The sequence below is a fragment of the Gavia stellata genome, chromosome 13, assembly GCF_030936135.1.
Source record: "Gavia stellata isolate bGavSte3 chromosome 13, bGavSte3.hap2, whole genome shotgun sequence".
NCBI lineage: Eukaryota > Metazoa > Chordata > Aves > Gaviiformes > Gaviidae > Gavia > Gavia stellata.
Window position 1 is genome coordinate 16,709,912 of NC_082606.1, and position 14,844 is coordinate 16,724,755.

General features: G+C 42.7%; 1 protein-coding gene across 1 annotated transcript in view; it reads right to left on the reverse strand.

The window, feature by feature from the left end:
* Positions 1–14,844, reverse strand: part of AGBL1 (AGBL carboxypeptidase 1) — a 267,046-nt gene that overhangs the window by 72,338 nt on the left and 179,864 nt on the right. The window lies entirely within an intron of this gene.

Here is a 14,844-nt window from a genome sequence, read left to right on the forward strand (position 1 = left end):
GTTACGACACATGGCTTCATAACAGGGACCTTCTGGCATCTGGGCAGCTGCAGGTCTCACTCCAAAGGCCATACAGAGCCTGAAGGGAGCTGGCCGCGTCTTTTTGCAGCACAGAGTTAAGCGAGTTCTTCTCTTTCCTCCTATGTTCCCTTCACCAGAGTATCCGTGCTTGGCAACAGGAAGGGAGACATTTCTGTCGCGCAGCAAGCAAGCTGGAGGTAAAGTGCAATGAACAAGACAGGCAGTGTAAATCTTGCTTCAACAAGAACACTGCTGCGTGGATCCTAAATTAACCCTGAGTCCAAGCTGCAGCCCAGCCTGAGAGGGGATCACACAGAGGAGTGTCCCATTAGAACAGCAAAGAGACTGCAGCCAAACCCCATCTCTTTAGAAACACGCAGTAACTTACCTCCATCCCACCCTGCCACTGTGAATTTGAAGAAAAGGGTGAGTTGGGGGTCCTGAGAAGTGCAGTATGGAGGACAGTGTTTTAGCACTTTACCTTACTTAAATCTGCATGTGGTTTCTGCTCACCCTAATGCTGGAAAAAACACCCTCCAACAAGCTGCTGCTATTCACACGAGGACTTGCGATCGAGCTCTAAATATAGCAAGGTGGCACAATAGAGAGGGCTCCCGCACTTATGTTAACACCAGGAACCAGAGCTTAGCGATGTGAATGGGCTGATAATAGCTTCCATCGATGGGCACTTTGTGGTTAGAAGTTGCCAGCTGCTGAATTCCTTCCAGCAGCTTTTTTTATATACTATTATAATCAGGCGAATGTTGGGCTAAATAAAAACTGACAGAGTTCAGAAATAAAATACTGTGCCCCCCAAGACCAACCCTTGCTGATCTTTGAACTTGGTTGTTATCTTGAAGGAAAGCCTCTTCTGAACTTTGGCATGAATCTAATTAATGAGTTAATTCCCTGCCAATCTATTCTCTTCTCTGTGTCTGTTTCATGATTAATTTAGTTCCAGTGAATTTCCTTTACTGACTGCAGAGTAGAAACACATTTCCTGTCCTATTAATCTGCACTTCTGACCCATCAGCGGCGACTAAACAAGGGCATATGCCTCCATGCCTTTATTTTCTGAGCCATTACAGAGCACAGACAATTTCCAGAAAAGCAAGGTGGGGACAAGTAGGGAAATTGTCCAGGCATACTTGTGTCACTACTATAGAGGACATGGAGGTAGGCTGCATGCCCAGAAGGTGTAAAGGCTGTAGAGTAGTTGAAAACTCTGCATGATTACATCAGACACAGATCTAGCTGAGAGGACAATCCAGGAAAGCTGCAAACGGCACAGGAACATCGCTCAGTGGGGCAAAGGATCAGAGAAGAGCCCAGGACCAAACTCTGAGAATATAAATCTCTGTTGAGGGAGACACAGCAGGGATCTGGGTTTCACTGCTCCTGAAACTCTTGAGGCTCCCTGATATACTTCTAATGTTATTTTCCTGGTGCAGAAGGGAAGGTCTTGTTTGGAGGATAGACAGACTTCTCTGTCTCCCTCCACCTTCAACACTCTTGCGAAAAGAAAGGAAATTTGGCCTGTTCCCCTTCTGCCTATTCAGGTAATAATTAATCTTTCAGCATGTAAAAAAAAAAAAATAATCTTAGAATGGAGTGTCCACCATAAAAAACCCCACATTATTTGCTGTTCAAATTAAAAAAAAACCAAATAAAAAAACAACAACAAAAAAAATAAACTGCAGGGATGGGAAAATGCCTTCCTGGGATCACAGACCTACCCTCACAGCTCTCATACACCCTTTGGGAAAACATTTTAAAAAAAGAAAAGAAAAGAAAAAAAGAAACAAAACCAAACCAGCCCCCTCCCCCAAAACTAAACCAAAATGTATTGGGGCTTTCTGTGTAACATCCACAGCAGAACAGTGCTGCCAGCAATTAGCATCACAAACCTTCCTTCTGATGCCACAGTGTGTCAAGGACATTTTTAATGATGGATCAAGGGCACTCCTGTTTATGAGGTGTCGTGTTTAAGCTATGTTAACAGCAGCCTTCTTAGCACGCAAATCCAGCATCCCACAAGGGATGCAGTAAAGGCAGGAAAGCACCACAAGGCAGGAGAGATCTCTATGCAAACAGGTATGCTGTTTTCATGGCTGTTCCTGTCATACCTGCGGGGGAAATGATCTCTGAAGTTTTACTAAACATCTTTCTATCGCTTCTTTCCCAATAGCTGGTTACCTAGAGACAACTCTGTAAGTGGATGGAAAGGCCAGAAATGAGACATGAGGAAAAATACTCTGAGAAGGGCAGAGATCTCAAGAGATCCTATCCATTATACCTTCTCAGATAAAGTCCAGCCCCTATGCCAATGTATTCAATTTCTGAGAAATTTAAGGAATTAGTAGATGTTCCATTACAGAAGAGCCTTACAGACACCTGACACTGGTGAGGATAGGCTCCTGATGGACCATGGCCACTGGAGGGACCTGAGCTGGCAAAGAGAACAAAGATCAAAAGCTATGCAAGGACATCAAGTACACTGCTCCAAACTTCGCTGTATCACCAGGTGCTGTGTCATGCATGACTAGATTTCCCACATAGACTAGTATACAGCCAGCAGCAGCAGCAGCACTGTGGCCTTAGCCTTCAGGCCTTGCTCTCCAGGGACTTTCCCTGCTCGAAGATGAGACTTTGATCCTGAACTGTACATTTGCACAATAAGAGTTTGGGTATGATTTTAATAAGCAAAAGAAAGGCGAACAGAAGCCGTGTCTCTGCATCTCATGTCTCCAATCTGTTCCTTCTTGAAAGGGGCAAAGACACCTCAGAGACACTGTCAAAGTGCCTATTCTTCAGCCTAATCCATTATTTATATTTCCACCCAACCCTTTTTTTAATCCTGAGCTCCTGAAATTAAGGCATCAGGTTCTTTGTGTTATTGAGAATCACTTCCACGAGCTACAGGGGAAGACAGGGAGAGGGCTTAAGTCTTGGCCTGCCCTTACCCTTCCATATCCCCCTCTTACAGGGACCCTCTGTCTTTTGCTCCCTGTTCTGTATCACACACAAACTGCCAGCATCACATCTTCATCCATTTGTCTCTTTTCTACTTAGTTCTTTCTGGGCTATTTACTTAAGAATAAGCACTGTCTTCAGGCCAGACACATAACATTGAAATCTAAAAGGTCTAAAAAAAATGACATGATTTCTCATGGGCATGCACTTTCACATGAGAGACTCTGGTTTCCTTCAGCAATCCCATTTGTGGCCAGTAATCTTCCAAGATAATTGCTTAAAGATAAAATGGTTTCTCCAATACAGTTCATCAAACTAGATGAGAATAGAACTGATTAATCCAGGAACCTACCATCCTTCTTGAAAATACTAAATCTCAACAGCAAGGCACATGGACAACACTGAAAATATTACAAAACTGTTAGTTTACAAATGCTATACTTTCCCTAGCAAAACCATCTTGAATTTTTGTCTTCCTATATCTTAGAAGATACCACGTAAATAAGTACGGTTCCAAAGCAGGTGGTAAAAGTAGTTAGAGGAATAGGAAGACTAAAAAAATTGAACATCTTTCATGACCAGATGCATGAGAAGGGAGGTGATAGTTGTTTACAAAATAACAGGCAATTTGGGCACTCCCAATTATTCTCTCTTACAGCAGAGGACAAAGGTGCATTTGCAAAGGTGAAAGACCAGCTGATGAAAGGAAATACTTTCTCTTTCTGCACAACACACAGCTAATCTCTAAAACTCATGAGATAGCAGGGTGCAGCCAGGAGCAATGTAAGCTTCAAAAAGCGTTAGGCACTTAGACAGAAAATGAAAGCACTGGAACATTTTATTAGATAGGATTACTGTTATTATAATTATTCAGAAAGGCTACAAATTCTCGTGTTTCCCGGTATAAGTAAATCACTGTCTGAAGATAGAAAGGCATTCCCCCAGAGTGTAGGGGTATTCTGAAATTGTCCACTATGGCAATTTCTTGCATCCCTCCTTGAAATCTCCAACGCTGAGCACTGTCAGAACGGACACTTGACTGTACTAATGTACTACAGCGGATCCTCTCTTCTTACGTTTCACTTATTCATAGATGAAAACACAAGTTATGTGTTAGAACAAAAAGTAAGTATTAATACGAGGGAAAGCCTGACAAGATAAATCCAGGTAGCAATACTTTACCCAAATTCTTGGCTGCCCCCTGCAGCTCAATGGAAGATGAAACACTGCTTTATTATTTGAAATGGGTGTCTGCTTACTCTTTGAATTGCATTGGACTTTAATCTTTCAATGAGATGCTGGTGCTTTTTGGAGGATGCTATAAAATGGCATTTTCAGAAACAACTCTGAAGTACAGAGTGTACTGTAAAAACTTGTTAGGTAGACTAGACAGAACAAACAGATTAGACAGAGAAATAGGTAAAGAACAGATGCTTTCTATTCTTCCCCTTATTCTTAATTTCTGATGATACTAGCCTGATAGCAGAATCTTTTTCTGGCATTCAGCTGCTTCTAGTGCTTATTCTGCCTTCCAAGTCCAAATCCTCAAACTCTAACTCATGTTGAAATAGGGATTTAAGGTTGTAAGTAACTGTTAACACTTAAAAGGAAGCCATTATAGTTTAAATGGTGAATAATGTGCCATAGATAAAGCTGCTGATTATGTATTTTTAAACGGTTAGGGATATATTTGAAGGTCTAACCAGTGTGCTACTGTTACTTTAAAAATGAAATTCGACCTTCCAGAGATTAACTTTTCCTCCATTTAAAAACCACAAGTTTTAAGAGGAACAAATGGAAGTAGGAATGGGAGATGGAGCACGGGGGAATATAGAGAGAACATCCCCAAGTAGATGCAAAGGGAATGCTTTATCTTCTTTCCTCTTACGCTGTTCTGAGTCTGCCTCTCCTTCCTGCTCCATCAGCAGTCCTGGCCCTGGCACGTTGGCTTCGCTCAGCACTCATGGTCTGGACTGTAGCTGCCTGAACCCTCAGCATCTACCCACAGACACGAGGGCAGAAGCAAGCCATAAACTTTCCTTGGGAAAGGAAAGTTCACAACAAACGGGTGGTTTTTTGTTTGTTTTGGCCATGGTATCCCAATCCAATTCTTTCAGAGTTACAATTTTCCATAGAGTTCTGCCAATACATCTCAGCATCCTTTCCCACTTCTCTACCAACACCCCCACACTGAGTCCTTCCAGCACATCGCAGGACCGTCTGTGCTGTTCCAGGACAGAATCAGTCCCACACCTCTCACATTGCACTATGACAGTGATGAGAAAGTGGCAGTTCTCTGCACTGGGCTTCTAAGGTAGATCACTTATCTGGGTTGCATTACTAAGTGCTACAGACTAGCCAGGGCCAAAAAGGGATGGGTCTTGTACTTGAAAGTGAACTTTCCCCACATTCATGGGAATTGGATCTGGGATTTTAAGCTTGAGTACATTTCTGCTCTGCAGACAAAAAATAAAAAGCTAAGTATTAATTTCATGTGGATCTTCCCCCTCACATCCTTCTAGTCTCAGCTCCAGCCTAATTCTCACAGGTACTTTTTGCCAACATCACGTTTAACCTACACATCCTAATAAATCCATATGGTTTCTGAGAGAATTCAATGAATTGTCAGAGGCCACAGGGACTGACTTTCACATTTGTATCTCTATGCGTAAGTACTCATCCACACTGGTACATGTGTGTGCTGGGCCCTGAAACAACAACCTGCACATATTTATCTCATGTCTCACACAATACCTCTGCCATGTCTCTCTTTACAATATCTAGCGTGGCAGGAAGCGGCAGGGTCTGTGTGTGAGTCACAGCCACAATACACTGAACAGCCGGAGCCTTTGACAGAATATACAATACAGCTGAGAAGTCAGTGGAGGTGGCTTTGGAGTACTTTAAAATGCTGTTCAAGTGCCAACTTTCACCTCCAAATATGACACTTTACTCGCCCACCCGCTTTCCTTCCAGGCTATGCACTCCTTTTACTGCAACTTGACAGCTTTAATTATTAATTTCTCTGCCTTCTCTATCCCTTTAACTATTTAGTCTCCCATTTGCCTTCCTAAGTTTTTTTATATGCTCCTAGAGAGCAGTTGTACACTGCTACCACAGTACAAGAGGCCTGGTCAGACTCTCATTTGTAGGCTGGGCACCAGACCAAAAGGACTTGCAATACGCTATTTGCCTCAAAAGCAGAAATTCTCAGCTCTTATGTTCCTTTTGCAGAGAAGGGATGCAGTGACGGGGACACAATGTGCCTAGGAGCATCATTATATCAAAACCATTTGGCTCTCCTTAGCTCTTAGTGTCTGAGTAACTTAAACAGGTATGAACTTTTGACCTGATGAAAAACTGGATACTGCTGGTGGTTTTACAGGGGATTCAGCTCCTTCTGTCCCTGTATTTCTCCCGTGACAGGAAATCTACTTTAAACAGCGGTAATGTGTGCACCACAGTCACCATCACTTCTGTGAAGGACTGTGAGGCTCTGATGCTGCTGATGGGCGGTGAGACATTCTGCTCTATACAGTCTCACAGACCCCCTGCCATTCATTTCAGTTTCCTTCTAAATGCGTGGTGCTTGGACATCTGGGCCCCTTGTTGAGTCTAAGAGGTGAGAACTCCAAATGGGAAGTGTTTGATCCAGATAATCCAAATCAGTCTCTTGTTCCTGTGATCTGCGTCCAATGATTAACTCTCCAACACATGGGACAGCAAAACCTGTTTTGACCCTCAACCAGGGTTAAGGTCAAATTTTCGCCTACATGAGTGTGGTCCTCTAGAGGCTCTGTTGGAGGCTGTGGATAAATTAATTAATTGCAATAAAGAGAGCAACTCATCAGAGGCAAAATACGCTACTTCCACAAAAACGTGCTTTCTTCTCAAGGGTTAGGGAAGTGCATTTTGCCTAACTGTCATCCTACTCACTAATCTCATTGCTTCTCCTGCCCAAAGGAAGGTACTATAGCATGTGTTGGTATGAAATATCTGTCTGTTCTCTGGTTTTCACAAGTCTCTGAAGTTCTTTTGGGACTCTGGGAACACCATTTGCAAAAGTTCCACAAGGAAACACTAAATCACCAAGATCCTTGAAATAGCCTTATCATTTATCCATGTTTCCCACCAGCTCAAAGGCACAAGGATACCCACCACAGTAATGCCTTGTTCATCCATATCTCTCAATATTGTCAAACAGATGAAAGTAAAGGACAGAGATCATCAACAGAGTTGCACTGACAAAGTTGTCTCCTCGTATTGTTGTGCCAGAGCCCCAAATCTAATGCAACTGATGTTTCAGCTACTGCTGCAGTATACATATAGTCTATATAAGGCTATATATAGTCTTCTAACCCTGCCTTTTCAGCACTAGAGCTGTGACATGTTCAGTCTGAAATCCCACCTCTGCCTGCATTCACAATGATCAATAGTCTAAACAGACTGATCCCCCCATCATCCTTTGTACCCTCCTAGAAAAAAAACATCTATTCTGTTCCAGTGTCATCACTATCCTGGTCTATATAAAGGCGACCTCAGAGGAAAGTGTACGTCCCTCATAATGCATTCCTTTGGGGGACACTTCATAAATGGGAATCACTTCTGAACCCCTGATAGCAATCAGCTTTATTTTTCTACCCCAGCATGTGAAGGGCCCCAGTGGTTTTCATATTTCAAGTTAGATCTTAAGGGAAAAGGACTGCAGCACAGAAATACAGATGCTGCTAATCAATACAAAAATGTTTAATACCAGACAGTACTACAGCAATATGCCTCACAGAAAGGGCAACGCAGAGCCCATTTGTTCTGCTGGATATATACAAGTTCATTATCTGTAGTCCAGTCAGATCTGTACGTGTATGGCAATTTGAATAACCTCAGACAGATATGCTCGCAAGCAGTGCTTTTGTGCATGTTTAAAGTTCCTTCTATGATCTCTTTCTCTTCCATTTGCTCTTTTCCTTTCCATCCTTTCTCCTGCTATTTCAATTGCTATTATTAGCTATTAAATGATAAATTAATTACCTCTGAAATAAGTGTGAATAATTGTACCCAGACGGGCATAGCTAGGGTTGGCATTTGATAACAATCAACAGAAGCTGTGCAGCTCCCAAGGTATTTCATAATAATAATAATAAAAATCAATAGGAGGAAAATAGGGACAGCTCTAGAAAGTGTTAATGAAAAGTTGCTGAATTACAGTGGCTCACCTGTGAACAGCTACATGAAAGCCTTCTGAATACCAAATATATTCATTATAGCCTGTATTGCTTGGCTGAACCTCCAAAGAATTCACTGGGCTTGCATTCTCGTAATAACAAAGGAGAGACGCTGAAGAGTGAAGGATAAGAAGGATGAAGAGGTGGATGGAAGGTGGTTTGTGTTCCTACGATTATCAAGGCATATATTGACAATAAAATCTGAAGCCTATAATAGATCCAAACTCAAAATCTGAGGTTTTCCTCTCGATAGAAGAGAACGCAATTCTTTAGTGACCTAAAATAGTGACCCTGGTGGGGGCAAGATGATGTCACTCCTCTGCAACATCAGTGTGAAAGATCACTGGAGAGTGTTACAAGACAGTCAGGAGTTAAGGAATTTCCTGAACTGATCCTAAATGGCTACAGCAACATGAGACCACTCCAAAGCCAAAGCCCGGTAGCTTCAGCTACTCTCATACCTGTCACATTGTGTTAATGTTAGACTGTGCTCTCAGAAGTGTTATCTGAAATATTAGAAACTCCTTTTGCCCCATGTTCTGCACCACTTATGTGACACGATAGTTTGGCTTACTTAGGTAAACGCATTTCCACAGCACTTTTCTCTCCAGCATCCAAATACAGAAATACCTCATCCAGAGATGCTCACAACGCAGCAGAAATTTCAAATTCCTTTCACAGCAATAAAATCTGTGACTAAGCTAAAAAATAGAATCAATAAACAACCTCCTTTTCTGAAAGCTGCCACAAGGTATTTAATGTCTACAGATGATCAAGGTTAAAAATGCACCAAATCTTTACTTAAAGAAAAATGAAGCTTCAATCAAATAGAAATCTGAATCAAAACAGTCAAATAATTCCTGCTGATTTTTTCCCTGTGGGCTTAGATTCAGTACATGATGAAAGAGCACTTTCATCTTCATTCATGTGTCAGTGGACGCCCCAGAATCCAACTGTCCAGTCTACCTCAGGGGACTGGATGCCATGACTGCTGGTACACTCTAACTGTGAGGTGATGGGGTATTTGGGCCCTTGACACCGTTTCCCACAGCATTCTCCTGGAGAAACTGACTGCTCATAGCTTGGATGGGTGCACTCTTCCCTGGGTAAAAAACTGGCTGGATGGCCGGGCCCAAAGGGTTGTGGTGAATGGAGTTAAATCCAGTTGGCGGCCAGTCACAAGTGGTGTTCCCCAGAGCTCAGTTTTGGGGCTGGTCTTGTTTAATATCTTTATCAATGATCTGGATGAAGGGATCGAGCGCACCCTCAGCAAGTTTGCAGATGGCACCAAGTTGGGCGGGAGTGTTGATCTGCTCGAGGGTAGGAAGGTTTTTCAGAGTGATCTGGACAGGCTGGATCAATGGGCTGAGGCCAATTGTATGTGGTTCAAAAAAGCCAAGTGTCGAGTCCTACACTTGGGTCACAACAACCCCATGCAACACTACAAGATTGGAGATGAGTGGCTGGAAAGCTGCCTGGCAGAAAAGGACCCGGGGATGCTGGTTGACAACCAGCTGAATATGAACCAGCAGTGTGCCCAGGTGGCCAAGAAGGCCAACGGCATCCTGGCCTGTATCAGAAACAGTGAGGCCAGCGGGACCAGGGAGGTGATCGTGCCCCTGTACTTGGCCCTGGTGAGGCCGCACCTCGAATGCTGTGTTCAGTTTTGGGCCCCTCACTCCAAGAAGGACATTGAGGTGCTGGAGCGTGTCCAGAGAAGGGCGACGAAGCTGGTGAGGGGTCTGGAGCACAAGTCTTATGAGGAGCGGCTGAGGGAACTGGGGTTGTTCAGTCTGGAGAAGAGGAGGCTGAGGGGAGACCTCATCACTCTCTACGTTTACCTGAAAGGGGGTTGTGGTGAGGTGGGTGTTGGTCTCTTCTCCCAAGTGACAAGTGATAGGACAAGAGGAAATGGCCACAAGTTGTGCCAGGGGAGGTTTAGATTAGATATTAGGAAAACCTTCTTCACTGAAAGGGTTGTCAGACATTGGAACAGGCTGCCCAGGGAGGTGGTTGAGTCACCATCCCTGGAGGTATTTAAAAGACGTGTGGATGAGGCGCTTAGGGACATGGTTTAGTGGTGGACTTAGCAGGGTTAGGTTTATGGTTGGACTTGATCATCTTAAAGGTCTTTTCCAACCTCAATGATTCTATGATTCTATTTTGCAGGGTGAAGCACTGCCTTGCACTTAAAATCTTCAGTTTAAATTTGTTCCAGTTTGTATGATCAAAACAAGTATAACTTCAGGGAATGACACCCGCATTCACCTCTAACTATAGGAAGACCCAAACCGCCAGGCAAGGGGGCCCTTTCCTATCACTGCTCCCAAGCATAATGCTGCATTTATGCTATTCAAAGATGCACTAAAGATGCCCCAAATGAAGCGAGCATACTTTGCTCCCTCTGCATTATTTTGTTGTCTGAACTTTCCTCTTTCTTTTCTGCTTCATCTCCCCAAATTCATTTTAGTTTGATATGAATCACATTTTAGCCACATAGCTTAAAAGACAAGTGGAATTGCTTGCACAGCCATAATCAGGGGAAGGTGCATTATAGTGAAAAGATGGGAAATCCAACAGTTCAATACTATGCAGGATCACGATGGTGCATCAATGCAGTACAGAAGAAGAGCAAGCAGTTCCAAATGATCTGCAAATCCTTCTTGTCAATTCTTGGATTTGCCGTCCATACACTGACCAGTCTAACTCTGCTCACTGTATGAAAGATGAAAAGATTACCTCTGGACAAAGGACCAGAGCAGTGAGTAAGCCTTCTGCTTTTGATTAATAGCAGAGCTAGACATATTTACTATCTGGAGTGGAGAGAGATTGGGCTCTGCTCAAGAAAGGTAAGAAATGATGAAGAAACACAGGAGATTAATAATATCTGAGTCAGCAGAAAATGCGTAATGACTTCGCAAAAACCTGTCTCAACATGTAAGATGTGTCTCATGAACAAATGGCTACAGCTGCTGCAGTGTATGCAAAACATTTCCTAGCACAACCTGGAGGGCAGAGAAAAAGAAAATGAAGGAATGTTCCATCAGTTCAAACCATGAGGAAGAAGGGGAGGATACTTATAGTGGGGGGTTCCTCTTGCTTTCTCTCTCTCTCAAACCTGCTTTAAGTGAACAAACAGTCACTTCTCATCCTCTTTTGTGGTCATGACAAATGTGAAGTTACCTGGACAGCGTTGACTTAAAACCTAATTGCTTTTACAGCAAATGAGGCATGAAGCCTATTATCAAAAAACACGATGTCCGAAGTACAAGCTGGCATTTCATTTTCCCAGCAGAGAGCTTCTGAATGCCGGAATTGACTGCAAGGCACAGCAGGAGGCTGGAAACGCAAAATTAGTGATTCTTCCTGGGGCATGGCAATAGCGTGCTTGTGAAGCCAAGTTTGGGAAAGGGCAAAATAAAGTGCCTGTGTGAACAACCTGACACATTGCTTTGTTTTTTTGAAACTGGCTGCAAAGCCCAGAACATTCTCCACATATCTGGCCTTTGACCTTGTCAGAGTGGTCCATAAGACCAACCCCATTGAATGCTGGTGAAAAAAGGGCTAGTTGATGCAGAAAAACACCTAAATATCACTTGTGAAAAGAAAAGCCACAAACAACTAGGTCCCTAAGTAGGTCTTGTGCAACATGAGGGTGATAATGCCTGAATAAGTGTGAGAGTGAATATGAAGTGTCCCAGGAGCACAGGCTGCTACTTAAGAGACCAGCTAATACCTGGAGTGTGCTGTGTCTTACTCTTTCTCCACCTTCTGGCATGCTCATGAGACATCTGCCATATAGACATGTTGAGGATCACTGACACAGAGCTGTTAGGCCAACTTCATGATGTCCAGTGATTTCCTGGCTTTAGGGGAAACGCTCTACTGTCCTACTAGCAGTATAGTCCCACTGATGGAAGCTCAGCCCCCTTTATTTATTCTCAGATGCAGTTACTTTGCTACTCTGCCTGTGCTGGGAACTTATTCCAACAGTTACCCCACTCACGCCTGTAAATAACTCCATTTACTATTCACACTTTAGGGGAAAGATAGATGGTAGACTGGGGATAAGGAGAAATTCTTGCCTTGGTCCAAATCATATTTAGTTAGGTCTGCCAAAGGTTTCTTCTACCTTTCTTTGGCTCGCTGGAGACAGTGCACTGAACACAATGGACCTGATCTGGTGTGAGAAGTCCCCCATTCACACAGGATGCCTCCATTAGACCAGTCACTTCCCTGACAGCTATTACCTTGCTTCAATTTACTGACCACTGATTCTGACAGAGCTATATAAAGTGCACAGCAAATAGTTTATTCCAGGGAAGTAGGCAGGGTCCAGCCTGCTCCTTCACCACCTTCACAGCAGCGGTGAAAGAATAAGGCTGCCTAATACCCAGAGCAGAGACAGCCTGAAGAGGAAAATTAAAAGACACACACAGTTATAAACCCTGACAGGTGAAAACGTTTGCTGTCTGAGGGAGATGCTGAGATGCCAATTCAATGCCACGCGCACCAGACACCAGGGTAAAGAAAGACAAATGCAGGACATGAACTGCAGGGATTTCACAACAGAAGAGACCTCTGGCTCCACAGCTGTTGATCTATGTACCTTTGCAATGAGATATTTCATGTGGGAGTCAGCTATATCCAGTGCTGGATTAACTTCTTGTCCCATAGCTTGACCTGTCACCCAGAATACTACAGAGTTGGGCACTCAGAAACACATATTTAGGGAACACATTCAATCAAGATGGACATATTTAACATAAGCACTGTGCAATCCATCACACTGCTCACAGCTTAATTTCAGCTTGCTTTTTGCAAAACAAAACCCTAACAACTAAATAAAGTTCGTGTTTTCATCAAGGTTGAACAATATTAATTCTTTTCTTTTAATATTGGTGAATACTGCTCTGATAAGAATCACACATATTTGTACCTTTTTCTAGACATGTCAGCACAACAGTCTTTGGGACACACTTTCCTGTGCCAGAAAACACTAGCTACAGTCAGAGCCACTGCTTCCCACTTAAATATCTATCGTACATGTCATTACCTGGGATGAGGACAGTGCAGACTTCTGCAAGAGGGATAGTCTGCAAGCTGTTAAAGCCACCACTGTTCATGATGCATATAAGAAAAAAAATTGCACAAGGTAACTGCCCAGACTTTTCCTGTGTTGCACCTGAAGGATCCCCAATTCTGACTCTGCTTTGGCAGAGGTACACAAAAATTTGGGTATATTCATTCACATCTACTCACACTTTCAGAAGCAGAGAGTATAGAAAAGCATTCAAGGATGCTGTGCATTTTTGTGGTAACCACAGAAGACAACAGAGCTAGTTTTAAACTACAAGAATTTCATTCTCCTTAAACCCATAAAGATGGGTCTAGTCTAGGAAGCAGCAGAGTATAACTTCCATTGATGTAATGATATACCACCAGTAAGCTGCAAGGCTCTGGTGACCTCCTTGTGCTACTTAAAAGAGCTAGATTACACTTAATCGTTACAGAGTAAGTTAGTCTGAGTGGTACCCCTCAGCTTCCTCCAGAGAAATGTTTTGATGGAGAATCATTTTTTTTTTTTTTCAAAGTCTGTGAGTTGAGAGAGAGGTGTAGAAATAGCTGCCCTCCTGCCCAAATCGGTGTGCTCTCTGTATTCTGCATTGTTTCATCGATTCCAGAAGGGCTCCTATTCCCACTAAAACCAAATCATGCAATTCTCTTGGCTAGACTCACAGAAACCTGGGAGCAAAGTATTAATTTTCTGAATCAGAATTAATATACTGCACAATCATTTCCCATGAATTATTTATTTTTAAAAAAGAATATGCTCTCAAACCTTTTGGTCCCTGCATCTCCCTTCCCCCAATCTTCTGCAACAAGCTCCTGCAATATGACATATCTAGGTGGGACTAAACAATTCAGCTGTTTACCTGGTCTGCAAATGGTAACAAATTGCACTTAAACTACTAAAATTCCACAAACCTGCAGTTATACCCAGTGGAGTGAAAACGAACAAGTAACTGCCACGCTGCCTTTTAGCAGTGACATGACATCTCTGGATACCATGGAGGTACTCACTAAAATTGGGCAAACTTAAAGGGGTATAAGGTTTTGTTTTCAGCTACCACAGACACATTTGGAAAAAATATGGGAGTTTTACAAAGTAAAGGAACTTTTTTTTTTTTTTGTTAACTTTTTGTTAACAAAAGTATTTGTAATTAGAGAGCTTCTTACTATTATTTTGGTACTCATCAACTACCACACAGTATTAGGAAAATAGAATGAATTCCCATTAATATAAAAACAACTAAAGGAAAAAGTAACAGAAAAGTACAAAGATCAGGGAAAACGCTCACTGAGTTACTGTGACCAGATGGCTTTTTTTTCAGTGTCTGAGGCTGGTCAGGGTTCGATGTTTTTCTTCCCGTAACAGAAGTTATTTTCATGCAAAGGCCCTTCTAGCTCCAGTTCAAAAGTGAGAGTTTGATTTATATCTCAAAACCATCCACTTAGCCTGGCTTCAGTAGTTCTCTCTAATGATATACCAATGATTTGTCGGATGGCTGTCCACAACATGGATGGTGTTCAGCATATGCCTTAATTGCTTCATTTATATGTTCAC